The sequence below is a fragment of the Zingiber officinale genome, chromosome 10A, assembly GCF_018446385.1.
Source record: "Zingiber officinale cultivar Zhangliang chromosome 10A, Zo_v1.1, whole genome shotgun sequence".
NCBI classification, from domain to species: domain Eukaryota; kingdom Viridiplantae; phylum Streptophyta; class Magnoliopsida; order Zingiberales; family Zingiberaceae; genus Zingiber; species Zingiber officinale.
Window position 1 is genome coordinate 26,568,641 of NC_056004.1, and position 18,340 is coordinate 26,586,980.

The following is an 18,340-nucleotide window of genomic DNA, read 5'->3' on the forward strand; positions in this document are numbered from 1 at the left end:
AAAACTATTTACGATGTCCGAAGTTTCCATGGATTGACAGTTTTCTACTGTCGGTTCATTCGAAAGTTCAGTGCCTTAATTGCTCCTATCATTGAGTGTCTCAAGGGGCGTGAGTTCATATGGACCGAAGCGACTATGACTAATTTTCAACTAGTGAAGCAAAAGATAACTGAAGCACCTGTTCTACACTTCCAAATTTTGACAAACTATTCGAAGTAAATTGTGATGCATTTAACATTGGTATTGGTGGTGTTCTAAGTCAATCAGGACGCGCCATTACCTTCTTCAATGAGAAATTATTCGGTGCCGAGAAAAATTACTCTACCTATGATCTGGAATTCTATGCTATTATGCAATTCTTGAAGTATTGACGCCATTATCTCATGTAGAATGAATTTATCTTGTTCACTGATTATAAGACTTTGAAGTACGTCAACGGCCAATATAAGCTGAGTAGTCAACACGCCAAGTGGGCAAACTACGTGCAGGAGTTCAGTTTCTCACTGAACCATCAATTTGAGAGTCTCAATCGCGTTGCAGATGCTCTAAGCTATTGTTATTCCCTACTTACTACCATGAGCATTAGGGTTGTCAGCTTTCGATCTTTCTCAGATATATATGTTGTTGATCCCTCCTTCGGTAAGATATTTTAGGAGGTAACTAATGGGCTTTGTAATGGTTTTATTTTGCACAATAATTATCTATTTCGTGGACTATGATTATGCATTCCGAACTATTTCTTAAGGTAGCACATTATCAATGAATTGTACAACGAATGAGACCTCTGCCAAGATAAGACATTAGCTCTCATCATTTCCGACTTCTATTAGCCCAAGCTAACTAGCGATGTAGCTCAATTTGTGCACCATTGCTCTGTCTATGAGCAATCTAAGGGACCCTTACTAATGCTGGTTTGTATATTCCCTTACAATTCTTGAAGCCCCTTGGTGAGAGGTTATTATGAATTCCGTATTGGGTTTACCCGGCACACAATGAATCGTAGAATCTATTATAGTTGTGGTGGATCGATTCTATAAGATGACTCACTTTGTGGCATATAGAAAAATCATGGTTGTTGTTCAGATTGTCACCCTCTTCTTTAAAGAGATTGTCCGTTTATATGGTATTTCTCAAACTATTACTTCATATTGTGATACTAAATTTGTTAGTCAATTTTGGAAGAGCTTATGTGAAAATCTAGGATGAAGCTAAAATTCAACAATGTCTATCACTCTCAGATGGATCCTCAGACCAAGGTGGTGAATCAGAGCTTGGAAAATCTTCTAAGATGTCTTTATAGGAACCAAATCGAAGCAATGTGATCTAGTTTTACCATAAGAAAAATTTGCATACAACATATCAAAGAACATGACTACTGTCTTGAGCCCTTTTGAAGTTGTTTATGGATGAAACTTTCATTCAGGGTACTGAATTTAGTCTCTATTTCATGTCCAGGACAAGCTAACCCTAAGGTTGAAGAGATGATTGAGCATCTTCAGGTTATTCATGAGCATGTTAAGCAAACTATTCAGGAAAGCAACATCGAGTACCAGATCAGGGTAGATCAGCATCGACATTAGGTTCTTTTTAATGTTGGTGATATGGTTTGGGTTGTATTAACATGTAAATATTTTCCTATTGGTGAAAACAACAAGCTCAAAGATCGAAAGATTATACCTTGTGAGGTACTAGAAAAGATTAATCATAATACCTACAGGTTGCGTCTTCCAAGTCATTTAAAAATTTCTGATGTTTTTAATGTAAAACACCTAAGTCCTTGTACTGTGGAGCCGGATACTGTTGGTGCGGGAACATCCGACGATCGAACCCAAGTTTTGATAATGGAAAAGGGTTCAAAGTTAAGTCTTGTTGTTATCTAACATGTTGAATGAGTGTTTCAGGAAAGTCCTAACTGCGGTTAGGCAGGTGAAAATCCTAGGGGGTGGTAACCCTAGGTCCTAGGGGATGGTAACCTTAGGTGGAGAAAAGTCCTAGCTGCGGTTAGGCAAAGGGAAAACCCCTAGGGGGTGGTAACCCTAGGTCATAGGGGGTGGTAACCCTATGCAGAAAGTCTTGGCAGGTCGATGGCTTCAGGCGAAAGTCCTAGGGGGTGGTAACCCTAGGTGGAAAGTCCTGGTGTCGCGAACCAGGTGAAAGACTGGACTAGCCGGGAAGCGGATGTCCAGCAGAAAGTCCGGAAGCGTCGAGTGCTGAGAAAAAGTCCAGTCGATCTGGAGGATCGCACTGGCAACAGATAAATCTCCTGAGTGGAGTAGGTGAGGACGCGTTCCCCGTAGAGGGAACAGTAGGCGTCGGGTCGACCTAGGGTTTCCGGGAGGAAAACCGAAGTCAGACCCGGATAGTCTGATGACTATCGAAATATATTGTTATTGTATTTATTTCTTTATGTGCTAACTTTGTGCTGCAGGATATTGTTTGGGACTAACATGTCTTGCAGGTACAAAATAATGAAGTTTTCCCTCGGATGAACGGTGTCCGAGGCGCCTCCATGGAGCTTGGAGGCGCCTCAGGTGCAACAGCTGACCTGGCCGCAAAGCAGGGGTAAAGGCGCCTTGGTTGGCTATGGAGGCGCCTTGGAAGGCGCCTTGAAGACCTATGAAGGCGCCTTCAAAGGTGATAAGCGCAGAATGGTCAGCGCTCATCTGCACGGTGGACTCGGAGCCATGGAGGCGCCTTCGGAGGCTTTCAAGGCGCCTTGGATGCCCTTTATAAGGGGTCTTCCAGCAACACTTCAAAACAACTACATCCAAGCGATTCTTCTGCATTCAACTGCTAACGAACTCTTTCTGAAGTGCTGAAACTCTACACCGACGACCTGGAGCTTCAATTTGGCAGTTTAGTTGTCGGTATAAAATTATATTTATATTCTTCATTTTGCTTCTTGTACTTAAACTTGTAAATCTATTCGAGCCTATAGTTGTTGCCCACAGTAAGCGATCAAGGATCGCGGGCCTTCGAGTAGGAGTCGCTACAGGCTCCGAACGAAGTAAATTCTCTATGTCCTTCTGTTTGTGTTTCTTTATTTTATTCCGCTGCGTTTTAATTACTCCGATAGTTTTGCGATTCGAAAAATGAAATAGCCGCGAGCGCTATTCACCCCCCCCCCTCTAGCGCGTCTCGATCCAACAATTGGTATCAGAGCAGGGTCGCTTTGAACTGGTGCAACCACCATTCAAGCATTTTTCGTGGCTTTGTCGTTTTTATAGGTTAAAAATACGCCTTTCATTTTTTTCCCTCCAAAATTATTTTTGAAAAATTAATTTTCATCTTTTCACCATTGGTTGGAATTAGCGAAATATTGCGTTTTCAAAAATTTGTAGTAATATTTTTTTTAATATTATTTTAATAATATTTTATTATTTTTTCTCAAAATTCCTGAATTACTATTTTTATTTCTCTCCTGCACTACTAATCCAAGACTAAGTCTTGGAATAAGTTTTATTGTGTTTATTTTGCGAGATTGTCTTTCTAAAATGGCCCATCAAGAAGGCTACAACACTGCTCGCCCACCGCTCTTCTCCGGAGATGATTTCGGATATTGGAAGGGTCGGATGGAGGCGTATCTCCAGACTCACTTTGAAGTCTGGATGATCATCAAAATCGGGCTTCAACTGCCAACTGACGGCGTCGGCAAGCCACTACCGTACGAGAACTGGGACGCAAACCTTGTCAAAAAGGTAGAAGCAAACGCAAAAGCAACGTATACACTTCAGTGTGGCTTAACAAATAAGGAGCTGAATCGCGCCGACCCATTCTCAAGCGCCAAGGAGCTGTGGGAGAATCTGATTGAGCTACACGAAGGTATTCCTGATACGAAAATAGGTAAGCATGTTTTAATAAACAAATTATTTGAGCAGACTAATACTATTTCGGCCGAGGAAGGTGGTGCGTTATTTGTAGGAACAAGCAAGACGAAGAAAGCACTGAAGGCAACATGGTCCGAGTCATCAGATGAATCCGAATCGGACGAAGAAGAGCAAGCGAGCCTTCTCGCTCTACCAGTACTAGCACATGTTGTTGAAACCGAGTCCGAGTTCGAGCCCAATTCAGAAACCGAGAGCGAATCAGACACCGAGTCCGAGCAAAGCCACGGATCCGTATCCATTTCTGAAGGACACAAAACCACTGTAAGTGCTCTAATTTCTAGTATTAGCTTAGATGATTCAGAAAATTTAATTCCTTACTTATTAAAGAAGTTGGCTAAATCCAACGTCCGAGTTAAGTCGCTCCAAAAGGAGGTAACAGCCCTTAAGGAAGCGACTGACTTGAGTGCTTTAACTGAGCCAGTTCAAATTAGAAGTTCGACTCAAGTCAAACAACTTGAGGAAGAAAATTCTAATTTGAAAACTCAAATTAAAGAACTCAAAGACACGTTGGAACAGTTCACCTTGGGTTCCAAGAATTTGGATCTAATTCTTGGAAACCAGTGAGCCATTTACAACAAATCCGGACTTGGATTTAAGACCAAAACAAAATATAAATCATATCTGTCTCTAGTTAATAGAAATAATAGAAACATAATTCAAGCATGGGTCCCCAAGTCCAAATTGATTAATCAAGTTGGACATGGTCAATATTGGATCCCGAAGGATCAAATATACTATCTCGATAGACCATATCGAGGTTATGATCCAAGGGGAGCGAAAAGAAAGATAATATTAATAAAACGAACATAATTATAAATTATAAATTCAAAATTCAAAAATTAAAATCAAATTAAAAATTCGAAATTAAATTATAAATTCAAAAATCAAATTAAAAATTTGAAATTAAATTATGAATTCAAAATTCAAAAATCAAATTATAAATTCGAAATTATAAATTCAAAATTCAAAAATCAAAATCAAATTAAAAATTCGAAATTGAAGTATAAATTCAAAATTCAAAAATCAAAATCAAATTAAAAATTTGAAATTATAAATTCATAATTCAAAAATCAAAATCAAATTAAAAATTCGAAATTAAATTATAAATTCAAAATTCAAAAATCAAAATCAAATTAAAAATTCGAAATTAAATTTCAAAATTCAAAAATCAAAATCAAATTATAGATTCAAAATATAGATGGAGGATCCAGAATAGCTGGCACCCCTAACTGAACTACCCGACAGGGTAACTGAACTTAATCTACCCGAAATGGGTAACACAAGAGTAGATTACCTGGCAGGGTAATTAAGATTAGACTAAAATGGGCTAAGTTTAACTTGACCCACAGTACTGGTAAAATTTTTGGATGATAGTACGTTAGGGAAGCTTGGGCATCGCATGTCTAGGAAGATATGGCTTCGACCTGGTGCATTTGGCCAAGTGGAACTGATCGAAGCTACCCTTAAATGGATCCTAACTAGTTAGACCAAGGTTTAGTATTAAGTTCAATGGGTAGGACTATTTGGAAAACCTCGAAGGCATGGTTACTTTAATGAGTTCCTTGTGACTCACCATAGCCCAGAAATTTATCCAAAGAATGCTTACTTGTTGAACCCAAAGCTAAACCTGAATCTAACACAAAGTTAAATCAGACCCTTAAATTCAACCATAATTCATCTCACAACAATTATAGGGTTCCCTGATTGACAATTTTAGATCGGGTGAGATGACTAGGAAATTAAAATTGACTTAACTTAAATCAAGTTAATTAACAATTAAATTATTTTAACTTGAATTATTTTCAAATCTAATCTTATTTTAAAAACCAAATTTCAAAATTATTTTAAAAACCTAATTTCAAAATCTTTCAAAATTATTTTAAAAACTTAATTTCAAAATCTTTCAAAATTATTTTCAAAATTATTTAAAAATCTTTTCAAAATTATTTCCAAAATTATTTAAAAATCCTTTCAAAATTATTTAAAAATCTTTTCAAAATTAATTTCAAAAATCTTTCAAAATTATTTTAAAAACTTAATTTCAAAAATCTTTCAAAATTACTTTTAAAAACTTAATTTCAAAATCTTTCAAAAATCTTTTAAAACTTAATTTCAAAATTATTTGAAGAATCTTTCAAAATTACTTTTAAAAACTTAATTTCAAAATCTTTCAAAATTACTTTTAAAAACTTAACTTCAAAAATCTTTCAAAATTATTTAAAAATCCTTTCAAAATTATTTTCAAAATTATTTTAAAAACTTTTCAAAATTATTTTCAAAATTATTTAAAAATTCTTTCAAAATTATTTTAAAAACTTAATTTCAAAAATCTTTCAAAATTATTTTAAAAACTTAATTTCAAAATCTTTCAAAATTATTTTAAAAACTTAATTTAAAAATTATTTGAAGAATCTTTCAAAATCATTTTAAAAATCTTTAAAATTTCATTTCAAAATTATTTGAAAAATATTTCAAAATGATTTTAAAATCTTTTTAAAACCTATTTTAAAAATCTTTTCAAAACTAAATTTCAAAAATTATTTTTAAATATTTTAAAACTTCATTTCAAAATTATTTGAAATTCAAAACTTATGTTTTATATCAACTATAAAGACAACTCCATCTCACGTTCACTCAAATGCTAAACATGCTTGTTAATCTAGATTGAGTGAGATGGAAAATTAGGAAAATAATTTTTTAACCTCTCATGCTTGAACTCCTGAACCCAAAAATTTATTAAGGCATTAATTAAGGGGGAGTGATTTTAAGTCGGTTTTAAAATTAGTTTTTATTTAAAAATTTTGACTTGACCTCAAAATTAAAAACTATTTTTGACATATCTTCGAAAATTCAAGTTATTTTTAACTTAGCTTTAAAATTAAAATTATTGATGACCTGACTCTTAAATTATAACTCCTCTAGAAGCTAAATGTTTTTAAAGCTAAGTACTTAATTAAGTTGTCTCTAACTAAACTTAGTTAAATTATTTTCTAAGCTTAGCTACTTGGCAAGATATTTTCTCAACGCAATCATGTTTAAGTTGAAAACATAGCTAAGTATTTTCAAAGTTAGCTAAATATTTTTTTTTTAAAAAACATTTAACTAAGTACTTTTTAAAGTGTTTTTAAAAAAAACAAAAAGGGAATTTAGCTAAGTGTCTCTAAAAGCAATTGTTTTCAAATGCTAAGTTTTTCTGAAAATGCTAAGCATTTTCCAAAGCATTCTCAAAATTTCATCAAAACAATTTTTTTTTGAAAAACTAAGTCCTTTTAAGGTTAAATACTTAACAAAGCTATTATCTTCATAAGTTTAGCTAAGTCTTTGATAAAAGTATTTTAAAAGTAAAAATCTTAGCTAAACTGCGTCTTGATCAAATTTTTTGCTAAACTCCCTCTTTAAAAAAAAACTAAGAATTTAAAGTGTTGTGATATCACAAAAATTTGCTTAGTTAAAAGACAAAAATAACCTTATCTCAGCTAAAAGTATCTCTCAAACTAAAGGAAATGGAAATATTAAGATGAAGCATGTTTGTACTTTAGGGCTCTGATACCTGATCAACACCAATTAGATAATTTGATTGCTATTTAACTTGACCCATGCTTGGACTTAAGGACCAACTGAATAAATAACCTAAATTTAAATTTTAGCTACTCTCTCTCTTCAACCTAAAAATTAACAAGTTCTTTTTCAAAAATAAGTATTATTTTATTCAAAATTAAGCTAAGTCCCGTTTCACTTAAGCTATATTTTCAAAATTCAATATTTGCAAAAGGCTTAGCTAAGTGATTCATAGAGCAACTTTCAAACTCTTTTCAAACTTAGCCAACCTTGAAACCTAACTCTATAAATTCTTGCTAAGATATTTTCTAAGTTACCTTTCAGATAGTTCTGCAAAATTTTAACTCAGAGCTTTTAAAATTTTAGGTGAAAATTTATTTTTTTTCAACTTAGCACGTATCCCGTTTTTTTTCATAGCCTAATTTACTTTTCAAAAAGAAAAATTGAAAATTGTTTTCAACTGGCCTATTTTTTTGATAAATGGCAAAGGGGGAGAGTAGGAAATTCAAAAGAAAAAGTAAAAATTCAAAAAGGAAACCCTGTATTAAGGAGGAGCTTGACAAAAGTTTAAGTGTTAGCTTAAGTTATGCTTTTATTTGAATTTATATACTTAATCTTGCTCACTTAAAATATTCTAATATATCTTATACATTTGTTTTACTTAACTTTGAATTTGGGTTGTCATAATCAAAAAAGGGGAGATTGTTGGTGCGGGAAGCATCCGACGATCGAACCCAAGTTTTGATAATTGCAAAGGGTTCAAAGTTAAGTCTTGTTGTTATCTAACATGTTGAATGAGTGTTTCAGAAAAGTCCTAACTGTGATTAGGCAGGTGAAAATCCTAGGGGGTGGTAACCCTAGGTCATAGGGGGTGGTAACCCTATGCGAAAAGTCTTGGCAGGTCGATGGCTTCAGGCAAAAGTCCTAGGGGGTGGTAACCCTAGGTGGAAAGTCCTGGTGTCGCGAACCAGGTGAAAGACTGGACTAGCCGGGAAGCGGATGTCCAGCAGAAAGTCCGGAAGCGTCGAGTGCTGAGCAAAAGTCCAGTCGATCTGGAGAATCACACTGGCAACAGGTAAATCTCCTGAGTGGAGTAGGTGAGGACACGTTCCCCGTAGAGGGAACAGTAGGCGTCGGGTCGACCTAGGGTTTCCGGACGGAAATCCGAAGTCAGACCCGGATAGTCTGATGACTATCGAAAATATATTGTTATTGTATTTATTGCTTTATGTGCTAACTTTGTGCTGCAGGATATTGTTTGGGACTAACATGTCTTGCAGGTACAAAATAATGAAGTTTTCCCTCTGATGAACAGTGTCCGAGGCGCCTCCATGGAGCTTGGAGGCGCCTCGGGTGCAAAAGCTGACCTGGCCGCAAAGTAGGGCTGAAGGCGCCTCGGTTGGCTATGGAGGCGCCTTGGAAGGCGCCTTGAAGACCTATGAAGGCGCCTTCAAAGGTGATAAGCGCAGAATGGTCAGCGCTCATCTACACGGTGGACTCGGAGCCATGAAGGCGCCTTTGGAGGCTTTCAAGGCGCCTTGGATGCCCTTTATAAGGGGTCTTCGAGCAGCACTTCAAAACAACTACATCCAAGCGATTCTTCTGCATTCAACTGCTAACGAACTCTTTCTGAAGTGCTGAAACTCTACACCGGCGACCTGGAGCTTCAATTTGGCAGTTTAGTTGTCGGTATAAAATTATATTTATATTCTTCATTTTGCTTCTTGTACTTAAACTTGTAAATCTATTCGAGCCTATAGTTGTTGCCCACAGTAAGCGATCAAGGATCGCGGGCCTTCGAGTAGGAGTCGCTACAGGCTCCGAACGAAGTAAATTCTCTGTGTCCTTCTGTTTGTGTTTCTTTATTTTATTCCGCTGCGTTTTAATTACTCTGATAGTTTTGCGATTCGAAAAATGAAATAGCCGCGAGCGTTATTCACCCCCCCTCTAGCGCGTCTCGATCCAACAGATACACCCACCCAAAATTCGAGGGATGAGTTATCTTCAACTCCAAGCGACTGATGTAAAAGGGGATCCAAAGTATTCAATTTGCATCTTGGGTTTTTTTTAATTGGTTATCCATTTATTAAGTTTAGTTTGATTTTTCCTTAATTATATTTAATCTTGTCCTATTTTTAGGGAATTAAGTCTTATTGGTTAATTTTTTCTAAATCTTAAGGAACTAAGTCTGGTTGGTTAATTTTCTGTTTAAATTATTTTGAGGACTTTGAGAGTTATATAAATCTATGCTTAGATGATTGATCCGGTAGTAAGAACAGGGGACCCCGCCCTGTGGAGTCAACGCCACGTTGAAGTCAAAGTGGCAGTTGTCCATCCGGAGAGGGTCGGGTCCGACCGGACGGCCGGCCAGCTGTCCGGTGGAATCGAACGTCCGGAGAGGGATGAGTCCGATCGGCTGGCCGACCGGACGATGTTTGACTAATGGTTAAAGGCGCCCTGTTGAAATCAGGGTTCCGGCACTCAGTGGAAGAGGTCGCAGGGCCGAGCGGACTGCACGCTCGGCCAAAGCCATAAGGTAACATACTGCTAATAGTCTCCACAAAGCACGTGATGGAGAATCTCCCCAAGTAAACCACCGCATATGTCCGGCCGGATGTTGAGGGAGCTGTCCGGCCGGACGCCAGATCTGGAGCAAAGGGGAAAAGGAAAAGGGACGTCTTTTTCTGACAGCAGGTATGTTTCACGTGTAGGCCATGCTCCAAATCTTATGACAGGAGATTCCGCTGTCCCATCGAGGACATGCTTGGACTGTAGCAGTATGGGTCAGGGAAGCTCACTGACAAGCCCTTACTGGGGTATAGGCCATGGACACGTGTACGCCTCGGTAGATGTACACTCACTTCTTCGCTGCCCTATATAAAGGCCCTCATTCTTCGCCAGAGGTAGGCATTCTACGAGTTTTGGAGCCACTTTCCCTCTATTGAGCTTCGCCTGACTTGAGCGTCGGAGGGTCATCGCCGGGAACCCTTCCCGGCCGACTTCTGTGCAGGTTCGCCGGAGATTCGTGCAACCAGACAGAGGCCTACGCCATCGACTAGGAGCGCGACACGTGCCCAGCGTCCTTTGGTTCGGTGATTCGGACAGGATCAATTTGGCGTCGTCTTTGGGAACGCTCCTGCATCTGATCGGAAACAATGGACGAGGCTGGATGACAACACATGGTGACGCTTTCGAACGAGGAACTAGACGCTCTGATCGAGATAAGGGCCGCCAAGCTCGTGGAGCAAAAATAGAAAGCCACAGCCGAGCGACCGGAGCAGCAAGCAACATCAGCGTCTGGTGGTCGAGCGGAGGCACCACCGGCCACAGTTGCATTTCATCGAGCCTTATTCCGCAACCCTGAAGCCGCAGCAGCTCATAGAGACCGGGGATCTTCTTCGGATGAAATGCCTAGACGAGAAGACAGAAAAGGGAAAGCCCCCCGAGCGGACGCATCGCCCGAGCGGACGCATCGCCCGAGCGGATCAATCGCCAATTTTCAGAGGCTATTCTACGAGACCCTCTGCCCAAGCATTACGTGCCTCCGACGATCGGTGAGTATAATGGGACAACCGACCCAGATGATCATTTGGGTAAGTTCGATAACACGGCTACTCTCCATCAATACACAGATAGAGTAAAGTGCCGAGTTTTTCTTACCACTCTTTCGGGATCGGCTCAACGGTGGTTTCGGAGGCTGCCGGACGGATCCATCACAAGCTTCAAAAACTTCCGAACGGCCTTCCTCCATCATTTTGCAAGCAGTCGGCATTATCAAAAAACCAGCGTTAGTCTGTTTGCCATCAAACAAGAAGCCCGTGAATCGCTCCGAGCTTACATCCAGCGGTTCAACAAAGTGGCCATGGATATTCCAACGCCCACCTCGGAGACCATGATGAATGCCTTCACACAAGGCCTAGTGGATGGGGATTTCTTCCGATCGCTCATCCGAAAGCCGCCCCGAGATTATGATCACATGCTACACCGGGCTAACGAATACATCAACGTGGAAGAAGCACAAGCGGCCAGGAAAAAAGAAACTCCAACCGAGCGGAAACCGCACACCGCTCATCAGCCGCCTAGAGGACCAAGGGCCGAAGCAATCCGATCCCCCCACGCCAGGTCCCATGTGTAAGAGGTAGCCACCGCCCGGCCCAAGCCAAAGAAGAGATGGACCCCGATGTTCTGCTCCTTACACCGGACGGATACGCACAACACAAGGGATTGTCGAAGTCTTCCCTTCGTGGCTCATCCTGTGCCCCGGAATGTCGGACGACGGTCTCCCTCAGTCGACAGGCGACAGAGAACTCATGAAGCCGATCGGACTCGAATCGATAGGCGACAGCAACAGATTCCAGACAGGCATCGTTCTCCGAGGCAGGAGAATCGCCGAGCGTCCAGAGAACGGTCCCGACCGTCCGCTCGGGAAGAAGAAAATAGAAGCAATACTTCCCGAGGCGAAATCAACGTTATTGCTGGTGGGCCGACCGGAGGAGACTCCAACCGAGCTAGAATGGCGAGCGTCCGGCAGCTCCAGATTCATGCAGTCGGCTGTAGCCAAGAACGAGCGGAAGGACCCGAAATTAGTTTCGGGCCCGGGGACTTGGAAGGAGTTGAAGTACCCCACGACGATGCTCTGCTCATCAAAGCGGTAATAGCTAATTATACTATTCACCGCGTATTTGTTGACACAGGGAGCTCAGTCAACATCATATTCAAGAAGGCGTTCGATCAGCTGCAAATTGATCGAGATGAGCTGTTACCCATGACAACTCCGCTCTACGGGTTTACTGGTAACGAAGTTCAGCCGGTCGGACAGATCCGGCTGGCTACCTCGCTAGGAGAAGAGTCGCTCAGGAGGACAAGGACAACAAACTTTGTGGTGGTCGACTCTCCCTCGTCCTACAACGTCATTTTGGGACGACCGGCGCTAAGCGAATTCCGAGCGGTCATCTCAACCTTCCATCAGAAGATCAAGTTCCCTGTGGAGGACAAAGTGGGAGAAGTACGGGGAGATCAGCTAGCAGCTCGGCGATGCTACATCGAGATGGTCCGAGTAGAAGCCAATTTCTCTCGGAAGGCGCCCCGGATCGAGGTAAATGCCATCACTGAAAAGCCACCCTCTTTAATTTATGAAGAAAAAGAGGAAGTGCAGATTCACCCAACCCGATCGGAGGCCACGACTTTTATTGCGTCCGATCTGGAGGAGAAGCAGAAAGAGGAGCTGATCCAATGCCTCCGAAGAAATCATGATGTCTTAGTCTGGTCGACACATGAGCTGCCTGGGATTTCGCCGAGCATAGCGCAGCACGAGTTACATGTCCGACAGAACGCTCGGACGGTAAAGCAGAGAAAAAGAGATTTTAGCGCCGAGCAGAATGCCATCATCCGGGCGGAAGTTGAGAAGCTTCTAGAGGCCGGCCATATACGAGAAGTACAGTTCCCGAGCTAGCTGGCTAACGTAGTATTAGTCTCCAAGCCGGGCAACAAGTGGAGAGTATGCATAGATTTCCGGGATCTCAACAAAGCTTGCCCGAAAGACTTTTATCCTCTACCCCGGATAGATCAGTTGGTGGACTCTACGGCCGGCTGCGAATTAATATGTATGCTCGACGCTTACCAAGGATATCATCAAGTGCCGCTCGCCCGTGAAGATCAAGAAAAAGTCAGCTTTGTGACGGCCGACGGCACTTATTGCTATAATGTGATGCCGTTCGGACTGAAGAATGCGGGGGCCACATATCAGCGCTTGATGAATAAAGTATTCAGAGAGCAGATCGGGTGGAATCTAGAAGTTTATGTGGACGACATTCTCATTAAGTCCGTCCGAGCGGCCGATCTCTTCAAGGACATGGAAGAAACCTTCCGAACTCTACGCAAATATGGAGTCAAGCTTAATCCCCAGAAGTGCATGTTCGGAGCAAAAGGAGGGCGTTTCTTGGGGTACATAGTGACCGAGCGGGGCATCGAAGCGAATCCTAGCAAGGTGAAAGCTCTGCAAGATATGCCGCCGCCAAGAAATGCAAGGGAAGTGCAACGTTTGACCGGTCGGATAACCGCTCTATCCAGATTCATCTCCAAAACCGCCGACCGGAGCCTTCCTTTTTTCAAGATCTTACGCAAGGCTACAAAGTTTCACTGGGACGAAGAATGCGACCGGGCGTTCGAAGATTTAAAGGCCTATCTGAATTCCCTCCCGGTATTAGCCAAGCCGACTATTGGTGAGCCACTTTGTATTTATCTATCCTCGACCGAGCAGGCAATCGACTCAACATTGGTAAGGGCGAGCGGAGAGGAGCCTGTGTATTTCCTTAGTCACATTTTAAAAGATGCTGAATCTCGCTACACTGGGCTCGAAAAGCTAGCCTTCGCTCTGGTCCTCGCCGCTCGGCGCCTTCGTCCATATTTCCTAGCGCATACCATCATTGTCAAAACCAATAGCCCGCTCGGACGTGTTCTACTAAATCCAGAGGCATCCGGACGGCTCATCAAATGGACGACGGAGCTAAGTGAATTTGACATCCAATACCAGCCCCGCTCGGCGATCAAAGCGCAATCCTTGGCCGATTTTGTGACTGAGGTGCAAAGGCCGGAGCCGGAAGCTGTGGAAAATATTTGTCGACGGATCATCCACTCGGCTCGGAAGCGGGATTGGGATACTGTTGCTCTCCCCACAAGAAGAAAAGATGCACCTATCCGTCCGGCTGGATTATAAAGCTACCAACAATGAGGCGGAGTATGAGGCCCTCATAGTTGGCTTGCAGGCAGCCCGGCATGTGGGAGCCGGTCAGGTAACGCTTCACTCGGATTCGCAGTTGGCCGCTCAGCAACTCTCTAGTACCTTCGAAATCAACAGTGCTCGGCTCAAGCTCTACGCTGAAGCCTTCGAGAAGCTCAAAGCCGATTTTAGAGAAGTTATTGTCCAGAAGATACCCAGAGCAGAAAATCAAGCAGCTGATGAGTTAGCCAAACTCGCGAGCTCTATAACGTCGGTCGCCATTCAATAGCCAATTGAAAAAGTACTGTTGGTGGCGCACGTCGACCGGATGGTAGGCCTCACATTTCCAAGCGACTAGCGGACACCCATCATAGAGTTCCTCCGCTCGGGCACCACACCATCCAATGAGTTTGAAGCCCAGCTGCTAAGGAGGAGAGCCGGTCGGTTCACACTCATCGGCGATCAGCTTTATAAGAAGGCTTTCTCTCGCCCGCTGTTGAAATGCGTGAGCTCGGAAGACTCGGCTTACATCCTCCAAGAGGTACATCAAGGATCGTGCGGAGGACATCCGGGCGGACGATCACTAGCTAAGAAGATCCTGCTAGTCGGATACTTTTGGCCGACCTTACAAGCAGATGCCGCTCGGACAGTATCTACATGCCTTTCGTGCCAGAAGTACCATAACTTCTCCCACCGACCGGCAGAGGAAATGATGGCATCAACTGTTTCATGTCCGTTCGATCAATGGGGAATGGATATTGTTGGTCCATTTCCGATGGCGACCGGGCAGCGGAAATTTTTGCTAGTGGCGGTTGATTATTTTTCCAAGTGGGTGGAGGCCGAGCCACTGGCCAAATCACCGAACAGATGGTCAAAAAATTTATCTAGCAACACATCATCTGTCGGTTCGGCATCCCTCGCCGATTGGTTTCCGACAATGGGCGGCAATTCACAGGGAAGATGCTCGAGGATTGGTGCAAAAGCTACGGCATCGAGCAACACTTCACGTCCGTGGCTTATCCCCAAAGCAACGGTCAAGCCGAAGTAGCCAATCGGGAAATTCTTCGTATTCTGCACGCTCGGCTCGACCATTTGGGACGAAGTTGGCCGGATGAAGTGTCGGGCGTCTTATGGGCCATCCGAACGACTCCGAAGGAAGGGACGGGCGTCACACCGTTCCATTTGGTGTATGGCGGCGAGGCGGTTATTCCGGTTGAAGTTGGCGTTGAATCCGCTCGGATCCAAAGCTATGATGAGGGCAACGCCGAGCGGAGGAACATGGAGCTGGATCTGGTCGAAGAAGAAAGAGCCAAGGCGTCCGTCTGGCTGATGGCGTACCGGCAACGGATGAAGCAAAATTACAACCACCGTGTAATTCCCAGATCATTCCAGGTCGGCGATCTTGTCTGGAAGAAAGTCAAACCGGTCGGCGATGTCGGCAAGTTAGAAGCTCCTTGGGCGGGCCCCTTCAAGGTTATTGAAAAGTTCCGCTCGGGAGCCTATTATTTGGAGGATGAAGACGGGCGGCAGTTGGATCGACCGTGGAGTGCGAATCATCTCCAGCCTTATCGAGCAGGGTGAAAGGTGCACGAATGTAAATCATTTTTGTATATGTTAGTCGCCCATGTCCTTGTAATGTAGGAAGCAAAATTAATGCAAAGGATGGCCAATGGATACGCCGATCGGCAGCGTCAAAATTAGCCTTGAATACCGTCGAGCTCCGACGTTAAATATCGAGAGACGAGCCGGCGTCTATAAACGTCGAAGCGGAAGACCGTCGAGCTCCGACGTTAAATATCGAGAGACGAGCCGGCGTCTATAAACCCTCCGAGCGGAAGACCGTCGAGCTCCGACGTTAAATATCGAGAGACGAGCCGGCGTCTATAAACGTCCGAGAGGAAGACCGTCGAGCTCCGACGTTAAATATCGAGAGACGAGCCGGCGTCTATAAACGTCCGAGCGGAAGACCGTCAAGCTCCGACATTAAATATCGAGAGACGAGCCGGCGTCTATAAACCCTCCGAGCGGAAGACCGTCGAGCTCCGACGTTAAATATCGAGAGACGAGCCGGCGTCTATAAACGTCCGAGCGGAAGACCGTCGAGCTCCGACGTTAAATATCGAGAGACGAGCCGGCGTCTATAAACCCTCCGAGCGGAAGACCGTCGAGCTCCGACGTTAAATATCGAGAGATGAGCCGACGTCTATAAACGTCCGAGCAGAAGACCGTCGAGCTCCGATGTTAAATATCGAGAGACGAGCGGCGTCTATAAACGTCCGAGCGGAAGACCGCCGAGCTCCGGACGTTAAATATCGAGACGAGCCGGCGCCTATAAACCCTCCGGCGGAAGACCATCGAGCTCCGACGCGTTAAATATCGAGAGACGAGCGGCGTCTATAAACGTCCGGCGGAAGACCGTCGAGCTCCGGCGTTAAATATCGAGAGATGAGCCGCGTCTATAAACCCTCCGAGCGGAAGACCATCGAGCTCCGGCGTTAAATATCGAGACGAGCCGGCGTCTATAAACCCTCCGGCGGAAGACCGCGAGCTCCGGCGTTAAATATCGAGAGACGAGCGGCGTCTATAAACGTCCGGCGGAAGACCGCCGAGCTCCGGCGTTAAATATCGTGAGACGAGCCGCGTCTATAAACCCTCCGAAGCGGAAGACCGCGAGCTCCGACGTTAAATCGAGAGACGAGCGGCGTCTATAAACGCCCGAGCGGAAGACCGTCGAGCTCCGACGACGTTAAATATCGGGAGACGAGCCGTCGTCTATAAACGTCCGGGCGGAAGACCGTCGAGCTCCGACGTTAAATATCGAGAGACGAGCCGGCGTCTATAAACCCTCCGAGCGGAAGACCGTCGAGCTCCGACGTTAAATATCGAGAGACGAGCCGGCGTCTATAAACGTCCGAGCGGAAGACCGTCGAGCTCCGACGTTAAATATCGAGAGACGAGCCGGCGTCTATAAACGTCCGAGCGGAAGACCGTCGAGCTCCGACGTTAAATATCGAGAGACGAGCCGGCGTCTATAAACCCTCCGAGCGGAAGACCGTCGAGCTCCGACGTTAAATATCGAGAGACGAGCCGGCGTCTATAAACGTCCGAGCGGGGAATGCCAATAAAAAGAACACAATTGCCCCAGAAACTCGCCCTCAATATAGTTGAATCCTTTCTACGTTCTGCTCGGCCCAGAGCCAAAAGGTGCTTGGTATATAGCGAGTGACCTCTGCTGTCGAAGTGGAATATTAAGTTGAAATATTATATGCTTAGCCGAGCGGAAGGGCAATTCCAAAAACTTGGTAAGAATCCCTTTCAAATGCTAGAGGGGTGATTATGGGCGAACGGATAAACACATATGTAAAAAGAGCGAATACAAAGAGAACATTGCATTAAAGTCATAATTTTAGGCCGAGCGGCCTAATTACAAAAAAGTATGGTTCAGTCAAGTGAACGAATTACAGAAGCTACTCAATATATTTATAAAGGATCTTTGGGATGCTATCCAGAAGCGCCACCTGATCGCCGGCCGGGATATTGGTAGACTCTGGAAGAAGGCCCTTCGACTTCAGATAAGTCATGGTGGCAGTCATGGCCAAGTCGAAAGCTATGTACATCCGCTCGCAGATTTTCTCTGAGAATTCGGGCGAGCGGATGTAGCCCTGTCTTAAAGCTGCAACCCGACTCGGCTCAGCCTCTTGGTACTCTTTGAAGGCCGATTGAGCTGCAGCAAGAGATTCTTGCAAAGTGGTCAGCTCGTCCTTATGCTTGGTGGCGTCGGCCGAGCGGTTCACTTTCTCTTGGTCGAGCTGCTCCATAAACTCCTTGACCTTCAGCTCCAGGCCTCGAGCCTCCACATTCTTCTTCTCCAAGTCAGAAATGGTCGTATTCTTCCGAGTGGTGGCCAGGGTCAATTTTTGGTCGAGCGACTTGACTTGTCGCTCGAGCTCGGCCAAATGATGAGCCTGGTCGGCTGTTCTCTTCTGTTCGGCCGCCAGCATATTTTGGGCCTTCTTCAGCTCCTTCTGCAGATCGGAATATGAAGGGCCCTGAAGGCCGGACGGACCAACTGCTGCCTTCAGTTGTCGCAGCTCTTCATCCACCAAGGCCAAGCGATTGGAAACCGCAATTTCTTCTACCCATCTCTGACGAGAAGAATTAAAAGCTGTTAGTGGCC